This window comes from Thalia democratica, chromosome 2, assembly GCF_965202585.1.
Source record: "Thalia democratica chromosome 2, ktThaDemo2.hap1.1, whole genome shotgun sequence".
NCBI classification, from domain to species: domain Eukaryota; kingdom Metazoa; phylum Chordata; class Thaliacea; order Salpida; family Salpidae; genus Thalia; species Thalia democratica.
The window spans coordinates 59,940,546-59,952,527 of record NC_139166.1 but is presented as its reverse complement, the minus strand read 5'-3'; the positions used below and the strand labels follow the sequence as shown (position 1 = coordinate 59,952,527).

General features: G+C 27.2%; 1 pseudogene; it reads right to left on the bottom strand.

The window, feature by feature from the left end:
• Nucleotides 1-237: 237 nt before the first annotated feature.
• LOC145849563 (actin-related protein 2/3 complex subunit 2-B-like) lies at nt 238-2,005 on the bottom strand (annotated as a pseudogene).
• Nucleotides 2,006-11,982: the final 9,977 nt, after the last annotated feature.

Here is an 11,982-nt window from a genome sequence, read left to right as displayed (position 1 = left end):
AAATAAAAAGTACTATTATTGTGCTTTTAAAACCTACAATGAAAGTAATGGTATTAAGAGTTTTATTTTTAAATTTCTAAAAGTTCATAACTCAAGCAGTAAAAAGATAATAAAAGACAAAAATGTATACTAAATATCTCAAAAAGTAAACAATTTCAAATGTCAGTGTAAAAAAGCATAAAATAGTTTTCTGGAAAAATTGAAAACTAAGCACATAAAAAAATTTGCTTACTGATAACATTTCAAGTATTTGGTATTTTATATACATATTATGTGAAAGTACATAAATAGAAAGCTTTAAACTATATATAAAAGTATAATTTTTAAAATAAGAATTGTCCCATGGTGCACAATAAATGCTTAGAAATGTATAAATTCGGACAAGGAAACTTTTTAAAGATTTATATCATACAAAAAATGTCACAAAATTTAGCCCAAATTCTGATGGGATGTCCACAACTCTAATTTATCTTCCTCCCACAAAAGTCTTGCCGCTGAAGGTCTTCTTCTCCTTGTTCTTCTCCTCGGGCCTGGCCCTGTTCAGCACCTTGAGGAAGCCGCTCGTCTTGGCCCTCATCCTCTGGTGGATGTACGCCTTGCTGCACTTGATGTGGTAGTGCAGGTAGTTCCTGAACAGGTGGATCAGGTCGATGGTGTTCTTCCTGCTGGACTGGGAGGTGTGGCGCGGGAAGAGGACGAACGTGACGTAACCGATGTTGTCGCCCACGGCAGCCTGGGGTTGGTTCTGCAACTCGGCGGGCGGGTTGCCGTGGCAGTAGAGGACCTGGGGGCCGGTCTGGTTCCTGCGGCGGGCTTCTTTGTACTCCTGTTAAGTTAATGGGGTTAAAAAGTTTGAAACAAGAGAAAAATTTGTAAAAAAATGTTTTTTTTATGAGGAAATTGTTCTGACTTAACGTTGGTAAACAGTATAAAGATTGACTATAGAACAGCTATAAACAAGCTATGAATAGTGAATGTGGAAAACTAAATTAAACTCATTTAAAATTTTTACAAAATTTTAATCAACAATTGTTACTTTAGCTGACACTGTTTTTCCAAGAAGGATCTTCAGAATTTTCTAAGTAAGAATAAAATAATACCAAGGCCACAAATATATATATATAGTAAGATGAAGTACATTAGTAATTAATTATTATAATCATGAACTTAAGTAAAATCTATGAAAATTTATTAATCTTCTTATTTTATTGTTACTTAAAATGCTCTGAACAACCTTCTAGGAGAAACAGCCTCTGCTAAAGTAAAAATTGTTTAATAAAACTTTAATTACAAACCTCTTATGTATTGAGCACTATAACTCAAAGTTTAATAACTTATGTACTAATTTAAGTTTCACATATAATTTGATGAAACATAATAAAATTGAGACAAGTCAGTATCAATAACTGAACTATAATAACTTTTTAAAAAGATTAAAGAAAATATTACACAACTAACTTTTTTAAATATCAAATTGAGATCACAATTTTTAAATTATAAACCCGCATAAAACTTTTCCATAAGTGACATCTGTCTCATCCTTGAAGACAGTTGAAAACACAACAGTGACTCTGTCCTTTTTAGCTTCCACGTTCATATTCTCATCATCCCTGTACAGGATCACTGCTGTCTTGGTCAATCCGCCCTACTCCTGCGCTTGAAAAGAGCAATCTTTGAAGCAAGGGACTTGACATCTTCAGGGAGAGCGGTCAAGTCAGCAAGGAAAGAAACGCTAAAGCCAGGCTTGGGTGAGGACTGCAAGTACTCTCCGTATATTTCCTCCAAAAGAGTTTGAGCTCCATGCTCCTAAAGGGACGACCAGAACTTGAGGCAGATACTGATGATGAGCTTGGACTTGTTGCCGTCGGGGTTAGCAATGTGGTAGGTGACCCCATAAAAATCAGCTAGGTTGATGTCGGTGGTCTTGTGCTTGCCACCCGATTAGGCAGACTCAAACTTGTCTGTTGTCTTGCACAAGGCGGTTTTCTATTTCTAGCACGTTCATCAAGGCTATTTATTTAAATAAACCTGAAAAATAATTGTGATGTTTGTAAATAATGATCAGAGCTAAAACACACTTGTTTGATAATAAACTCAAAAAATTTAGGGTCATTGAAAAATTATTATAATACATATGGTTAGATTATATTACAACAGATATAATAGTTAGATTATAATAGTTGATTAGCATTTGATAAGGTATTTACTTAAATTAAGCTTAAATACTTAAAATATGGACTAATTTTAGGTCAACCTCTTAAATTTTAATTGTGTTTAATAAAAAACTTATAAAAAACTTTTTATAAAAAACTTATAATTATATTAAAAGTAATTGTAATAATACATAAGTTTTCAACAATGTACATTTGTATTAAGTTATAAAATTACAGTATAAAATATTTAATCTAGATTTCATAAATTAAAATAACTATATGTACAAGTTGCTTAAGTTATAAGCTATGCTTATTCAAAATTGTATTTTGTACTATCTACATACATATGAAAATTTTTATTAAAGTAGAAAAAGATATAATTTAAATAGGTTTAAAATGATCAGAAACAATAAATTTTTAAAACAAATACTGAGAATAAGAAATAAATTTATTAACTCATCTGGATTTTAAAAACTATTCTGGAAAATTTAAAACTGTCACCAGTTTTTAAAGTATGTGATATAAAAAAATAATACAAAAGATTAAATAACTTAATTCAACATACTTATAACTTACATATTTATAAAAGGATGTGAAAGGTAGATGAATCTAATAAAAATAGTATTTATTTAAGAACGCATGAAAATAGTCTAAGATAAATTAAACACATTATAAAAATTATAACTGATATTTTTAAAAGACATTACTCTAATTTTAATAATTGAAGTCATCAAATTTAACCTGATACAAATGTAGCAGCCAGTGTACTTTAAAGTACTGAAGAACATTTAAACTTGAAACTGGTAACTTAAATAAATATAAATCAGACCAGCAAAAAATATTTAAAAAGTTTAAAACACTTTAATTCAAAAATAACAGGTTAAATAAATCTTTTCAATGCTCTAAAGTTTAGGTGAAGATCTAAAAGTGAAAACTCTACCACCTAAACATGTTGACATATAATTTTGTAATAACAAAAGTGTTTTTTAAAACTTTAATAATACTAGTAACATCCTTTAATTTATTTATATATTTACTAAGCTTAGACAGTAAATAGGCCACAAATAATTTAACAAAAGATAAAAGTTTCTCAAATTCTTAATATATACACCAAGGGTTTCAAACCAAGTTTCACAAACTAAACTTACTGAGGGCGGAAGCTTTGGCTAAAAATTATCTTTTTGTTTACTCTTCATATATTTAATTTCAAAAACATACGGCAAGATTTGTTTCAACTTATCAAATGACCTATTTCAATAAAATACAGTTTAACATAGTTATAAGGTTACCACTGGTTTTTAAGAAACTTATTTTAGGTTTTCTGAATTTCCCTCAGGTTTTTGAAAGTAAACATTTTTGGGTCTATTTTTAGTTTAAAGTTGAGTTTAAGGTTAAAACTGTGTTAAGTAGTATAAAAATATTGAAAAGATACTGTAAAACTCCTTTAAATGTGTTTTTGAACATAAAATATTTTGATGATGACAAAATTTATATATATATGATAATTTTTGTATTAAATCAAAATTTCACTACTTAATATGTAAAAATTGTTTAAAAACCCAGGTTTTTAGTGATTTTTGTTCAAAATTCCAGGTTTTGTGGCAATCCTATATTTGAAACCTAAATAACAACTTGGGATGCATTGAAATTTTTGATTGCCTTGAAGACCACTGATTTAAAACAGGTTAGATTGCAAGCCAAATACCATTAAAGTATAAAAACATGCTTGCACAGCTTAGGGTGCATCTGTTGCCCTTCATAACTGCAAATTTGGTAGTAGAGTAAAGTTAAACTATTAAATGCGCGGCAAGTCACATAAATAGACAGCATAAAATGTAAATATTGTGATGGTGGTAATGGTAATAGGTAGGAAGCAAAAAAATAGCTTCCTACCTATTACCATTACCACCATCACAATATTTACATTTTTCTGAAAATAACCCCTTTGTAAACTGTATTAGACCTTAGAATTTCTACCTTTGAGTTTTTGACTGAAATTTATTTTACATGTAGCTATCATCACAAAAACATATTTTACATGTTTTCAGACAATTTGAAGAAAATTTCTTGGATAAATTTCTTGGTTTCTTCAAAAAACTTAAAAATAACAAAAGATGATAAAAAAATACAGAAAATCTAAAAATACCTCAATAAAACATTCTTCAAATTGACTGAAAACGCATAAAATGTACTTTTATGTAGTGATAATAATATTTACAATATTGTTCCAAAAATAAATAGATACCGTCAATTTTTTTTCTGGTCAAATTACTTTCAATTAATTTTTTAATTTGTTCGAACATATATTTTTAAAATTTAAAGAACATATATTATAAAATTTGAAGTCGCTAGTTTAAGAATATCTATACAGATAAGTTTCTATGAAATTTCAATTTCTTACAAAATTAAATGAATTATTAAGGTCTAAATGCTTTTATTAGACACCTTTTTAAAACCTTTTTTTTTAATATTAGTTTTTATGTGATAAAAAACACTAGTCTCAAATTCTAAACACTGCAATTTTACTGTATAACTTTTTTAACATATTTGTTATTGATTTTTCATAATATTGTAGTCAATAAAACTACTAGTTTAAGTGAAATAAGATAAATTGAACATTTAAGGCAAAGGTAGTTTTAAAACATAAACATTATCAATTTAAAAACAAAACACACAACTATTTCAAAAATAAATATTATTGTACACATATCTGGTTTATTATGACCAATTATTTTAACCTAAGTCTCAAATATTTTTTGTTTAGTTTAAAGTTTATTTAGAAAATTAGACTTAAGCTTAATACAGGGGCTTCTTTTCTTTGAGTGGCCTGATTTGTTTGCCTGGTTTTTGAGAAATTTCCTCCAGATTTTCTTAATTTCTTCCAGGTTTTTTTTTTAAGTATATGTTTTTGGGTCTAGTTTTAGTTGAAAGTTAAGTTCAAGGATAAAACTGTGTAAAGAAGTATAAAAACATTGAATAGATAATGTGTTTTTGTGTTTAAAATGTGTTTTTAAAAAATCAAAAATATTTGATGAGGACAAAAAAAAAATTATGTAATAGATTTTTTGTGTGAAATCAAAACGGTACTACTTAAGATGAAGTTGTTTAAAACTTCCAATTTTTAGTGTTTTTTGTTCAAAATTCCACATTTTTTCAAAACTTCTCAAACTCCAGGTCTTTTTAGCCTAAATTGCCACATTCCAGATTTTCCACGATTCCAGGATTAAACCATAAACAAAAACATTTGAATGGTCACAGGTATGGTCGATGGATTGGTGTGAAATTTTGTTTTCGTAGAGCTACACATCTTTTAATTGTGTATAAATATTTTGAACAACTACTGGCAACATTAAACATGGAAATTATCTACCAATGACATACTTTATCCTTATGTCTTTTTATTCAATCATTAACATTTTACTTGAGTTTAAGATCTTTAAAACCCAATTACATTAGTAATAAAACAATTATACAAAACACAAGTGCACTATTTTATATCATTAATAGTTTCAAAAGGGTTAGTAACAAAACAAAGTTTTTAAGACATTAACAAACCACTTTAGCAATTACAACTATCTAACTTATTCAAGCATAAAAATAAAAACAAAACATTTTTACATGTTGTTTGTTCAAAACTAGTAAGAATATAAATCCAAACAAAGCAAAATTTTTAGTTTAAAAATTGCAGAGTTAAAAAACATAACTAAGAATAAAAAAATGTCAATAAAAACTAAAAAACTTATACTAATGCTAAAAACTTTAAAATGTTTTAATTTTTTAACAGTTTACTAGTATGAAATTGGTCATGTGCCTATGCTATGCCCACATGTATTAATTTGTTCTTTTCTTTTTTTATAATTTAAGGAAGGAAAAAAAACGCTCAAAAAATTTGGTCCTAGCAACTGGTGCACAAAGGAACCATTCTGTTATCGAGTTGCACACTACTTGGATTACAAAATCTTAAATTGTAGAAATGTTGAAAACATATTCTGCATTTTAGAAAACAAAGAACAGATACATCAGTTTGATTAAAAACTCAACAAAATGCACAAAGACATGAAATTTGTTATTCAAACTTGTCAAAAAGTTAAATACCAAAACTTGATACACAAGTATCAATAAAAGACAACAAGATCTTTAAATCTATCTTCAGAAAACCAATAAACACGGTCGTGCTTATGAACTTTTACTCGTGTGTACCGCAGTTTAGTGTTCGTTGTGGAAGAGAAATTTACTCAAAAAATTGTACTACAAAAAACAAAAATCTCGTTTTAAGAAATCTAAAACATAACGAATGGCAAAAAATTAAAGAACTTTTGGAAAAAAATGTCTTTCCCGACCAGTGATGCAGTTGTTGTTATCGATGAGCAAATTAAAATGAAAAACAATTTTGAGTCAGAAATAATTAAAGATGATAATAAACACTACTTTAGAATATCATACTTCAGAAAGGTATCCGAGAAGTTCTCCAAGAACATCAAAGCTATGTTCGAAGAGATCGGAGTAAAGATACGTAATGAATATAAAACACAAAAAGTAGGGTAACACTTTTCCGTAAATGACTCAATAAATTGTATGTTCTAAAGTTGCTTAGTCTACAAATTTACCTGTCCAGGTGATCTAAAGCAGTGCTTTTGAAATGGGGTTCCGTGGAATCCTCTCAGAGGTTCCATGAAGCCTTTTGAAATTGAAAAAAGAAATTTGAAAGAAAAAAAACATAAATCATAAAACTTCAAAAAAAAAGAACACATAAAATGGAAAACATTTATAATTATAGCATTCATTAATCTGCTTAGTGTGTATCTAGCGGTAGGACTTTTAGTGGGTATTCATTTTTAATAGGTGTCCTGGTTGCGCAAATTTTTGCAAAATTTTTGAATTTCTATTTTCAGTGAAGTCATGAAAATACTGGTATTATCACTATAGCAAACAATGTAGGAACAATCAAAACGAATTCTAAATGTTTACACAATAAAACTAAATAAAAAATCTTTATCGGAAACTTATATGCAATTTCAGAGTACCCCGTCTTAGTAAAGCGTGCAGCAAAATTCCTTTTACCATTCACCACCACTTATCTTTGCGAGTCCGGCTTTTCGCATGTAACAAACACTAAAACAAAGCAAAGGAACTGTATGCTGACTCCAACCTTATCTGTCTGTCTCCGTCTCAGTCTATCCAAAATCCAGCCGCGCATTGACATGGTTGTTGCTAAGAGACAAGTTCAAGTTTCGCACTAATTGTTTTTTATTTATTTTTCGTTAGGCATCTTACCCGTTTATTACAGTAATCTGTGAATTCGATTAGGTTCATGTTCGTTTCATTATTGTTTGTAGCTCTCATTTTGTTTTTATTATGCAAGGAAAGATTTTTTTGACGTTGCGATTAATCATGTTTGTTTTCGTTTATTTATTATAGAATCATAAAATAACTATTGCCTCTGGCGCACTTTGAGTTTTACTCGACTTAATACTATTACAATTGGTATGATATCTAACAATGATATAGTTTTGCTAAAAAAATCGTTTTTCACTGAAATTCTTTTGTTGTTTGCAGGAAAAATTATATAAAACATTTTATGTAAAATTAAATTAGGGGTTCCGCGGAAAAGTTGAACTTTGGAAAAGGGTTTCGCCACTAGAAAAAGGTTCAGAAGCACTGATCTAAACAACCAATATATTGTTAAGACTGAAAGAAAATTTTTCGTAAGAATCAAAGAGCATATGATTCCACTCAATAGTGCAGTATTTAGACATATCGATAATTGTGGATTTTGTACAAACTATAACAACATTTAAAATTGTTTTGAAATCTTAAAAAAGTATAGTTCGTATAATGATCTATTATCTACAGAAGCTTTACTAATTTAAAAACTTCAACCAAATTTAAATAATCAGATTGGTCCTGATAAAGGATCAAGAGAAACTTTCAATATAATCAATAAGTATTTTCTCAATATTTTCCTTTAATTAATAATATTTTGAGAATAATATTGTGAATTTATTCTAAAAAATATTTTTGAACAAAATGTGATGTAATAATTCTTTTGAAATTATATTAACTTAAAACTAATCTTTTTCAATGTTTATTAGAAGTAATGTAACACTGTATTGGTTGCAAGATAAAAAACTTATTTACTATAATAAAAGTGTTTATGTTTGTGCTGAAACTGAAAACTATGTGTGTTTAATGTATACCTTTTTTTAAATAGGCAAAGATTTATGTTTTTAATTAAATTAAAAAAAAATTAAGTTGATTTTTTTATTGAACAGGTGCAATTAACCAATTACAAGAATTACAAATATAAAATTGAAAATATTTTTATTTCATAATTAGACTAATATAACCTTCAAGTAAAGACTTTTATCTTCAAGATGTTTTTAATTTCTTCTTAATTAATGTTTATACTTTACAAAAGCTTTAGTTTAGCCCTAGAGCTATTAGAATTTAAAGTTTAATTTTTGTTTTAACTGTAAAAAATACAAAAGTAAGTTAAAGGAGATTTATTTATAATAAAAACAACTAATTGCTGACTGAAATAAAGCAATATTTTTATTAAAATTTTTAGTTGGATTCATTAAAAACAATGAAACTAATTGCTTTTGTTTTAGTTAATAAATAAACCACACTTTGAACTAAATTTTTATTATAGTATGAATCCTAGATTTTTTTTGTCAACTTAAACGTTATTTTAAAGTTTTTATACCATTTATAAACTAAGCTGAAATTATTTAGCTGTTATAGTCTTAAAATGGGTAAGTTCAAAAACAAAAACTTATATTAGGGTTATAAAAGTAATTTAGATATCTAATTCTTTAAAAATTGCAAAACAATTGATTTAATCAAGTAAAAATTAGATCTTTTTAAACTATTTATTTTATTGTCTTTAATAAATAAAGTTTTTAAATAAAATTATAAAACAAAGCAACAATTAAATATGGTAATTTAGTTTATTTTTACCTTTAAATAAAATATAAATTATTTGCTGTTTGTATTTAAATTAAGTTATCTGTTGAAACTCTAATTAAATACTTATACAACGGTACACTTTAGATCAGTTGTCTTTACGTTGTGCATCTGTGCGAGCACAGCAATAATGTTACTAAGGCACAGGCTGGTTATTAGCCAAAGTCGGCTATGCGCATTATGCTAAAAAAAGCAACTAAAAATACAGTGATGCTAAAATTAATAAATATGATTTGTTTGGTTTTCACTACTTTCGGTTTTTAATAGTGTTGTTGTTCAAATTCTTTCAGTCTTTTGTGCATAAAAGACCGACATTTGTTGCGGTTATTAGCAAGCACCTCCCACTAATATTTAAGCTCCTAAGGTCGCACTTGCAGACATCTTCAAAACGCAGTGCTAGACGACCTTGGCTGAGTTTTACAACGACAAACTCACTATACAACAGAGACTTTGTGATTCGTTTTTCGTTCATCTTTAAAACATGATTTTCAAGTAGGATATGTAGAACTAATAATATATAAATAATTGATGCCTAAATCTTATACTTATTCCTGTCACAAAATAACAAGATGGATTTAGCTTTAAAACGTTTGTTTGAAATAAATTTCATTATAAAAAAGCGAATAATTAATGTAAAACTAACCACTAGGAAAAAAATATAAAATCTAAGATCTAGTACTAGTTCAAAAAAATATTTTTTATATAAATATTCGAATCGAAAAATAGCTAATAAAGTTTGTTGCAGTTTAAAAAAATTGTTTAATCATTAAATTGTCAAATATATTGGTTTATAGTTTTTAAATTTTTAAACTTCAACAGTTTAAGTTGTCTTTTTAAACTTATTTAGTTTTTGCTCTATGAAATGTATTTAAATATTTTTTTCTAACTTAAACATTAATTGTTAATGCAACTGTTGAATATTATTCAGTAATTATTATAACTAATATTCAGTTGCTAAAATTCATCAAAAATGTTTATTTTAAACTGCACTTCAAAAATAAAAATTCCAACTCTGACAAATAAAACAATTTTTTTTAGCTTACTTTAGAAATTACAACCAAAACATAAGTAAGCTAGCTATCTACTACCTAGCATAGTTGTCAAAATTTTACAAGCAGATAGCATGTGAACACAACACACTTTAAAACAATTTTTCAGCATAGGAACATCAGCATTCTAAAAAGTTTATTGACTGATGATTTTATTTATAAAACAATTTTTCACTCAGTAAATAAGATTAATGAGGCCTCAAACACAATTAACCCATGAAAATCAAAATAAACACTTATAGAAACATCAAAACTTAGTCTACAAACTATATTAAAACACATTATAAAAACTAATAAAAACAGGTGAAAAAGATAAAGACTACTATGAAAAAAGCTATTGTTTTAAAACAATCTTCATTTGTATTTGATAAAGCTTTTTTACGAGTTTCAGAGTTTTATTTATAATAGCCTTAAGCTTTTTTTACGATTTTCGATTAGTTTTTTCTTAACTTCTTAAATAGTTTTAATCATAATAGCCTTAAGTTTTTGTACCTGTTTTCAGTAGTTTTTGGTTCGGTATTTAGATAAAGTTTGTAAACATAAGCTAAGCCTTAATTTCTCTGAAAATCTCTTTTATATGTATTCAGAAAATTTTATAAAGTATTCTGTACCAAGTGAAACTATGTTACATAAATTAGCTCGCGAGTCCACAAACTAATAATTCTTTTCCTTGAATGCAAGTTGATAACTTTGCTTATTACTCTTGAAGTAAAGTGATAATTTGTAGAACTAAATTCGTAATATATAAGACTTAGAGCTGTTATATTTAGCGTCATTTATAATAGTCGATTGACATTACAAAAATTCAACGCTCAAAATCTTTAGTCAAAAGATGTGTATAGAACAACTTTTTAGTCATCGAACTACAGACAAGATATCTACTTGACCTACACTTGAGTCCTAAAATAGACGAAATCGGTCGTAGGTTGTCTCGGATGCTGTTGTTGTTAGTCGTGCGGTGAAGTTCATTGTTTATTATCGATGGCGAAAAAGATCTCAACTTTTTTGATGATTGAACGAAATAAATTCTGGTTAAAAATTGAACTAAGTAAAGAGAGAGAAAAAGTATTATATAACTTTAAGAATTTAATTTACAAAAAAAAAGAACAACATAGATTACTGACCTGGACAAGACGTTAAAAGGTACCCGTTGTGTACGACTCGATAACCGAAAGGTTTTTTCATGCACAGGACCTAGGACCAATTATTTTGAAAGCCTTTTCTTTGTCGTTTACTAAACTATAACAATAATGATTAAAACAAATAAACAATGTGATAATTTTGTTAGAATAATCTTTCAAAAAAAGTAATTGGTAACTAAGTAGTAGTTAAAAAAAATTATGCCTATTGACTTGTTTTAAATTGTATATAACTGTAAATGTATATCTTTGCTTACAAATTTAACTATAACAAGTAAAGTCAAACAGCAAAAAAAGTGTACTAGAACTATTTACTATAAAAAATTTATAACTAATTAACAAAACTAAAACTTTTAAATTTATTACTTTACATACTTAAGTTAGTAATTTTATATCTTAAAAGTAGTCATAGGCTTTGTAAATCTACATATACATAAAAAAAATACTAACTGAAACTTTATTAATAGTCTAAATGTATTTAGAATATATTAGTATATGTTACATCCTAGATTGGATTAAAGTCATCAGAACCAATTAACATACTCAGTAAGGACAAATCCTAAAAGTTGTAATTATCGGTGTATTTACTTTGAGAAAACTTGTTGAATGTTTATGTAGTCTATCTGCATTTAAAAATTGACATTTGAAATTGAATGTTAAAAAGTCTTGTTTAGT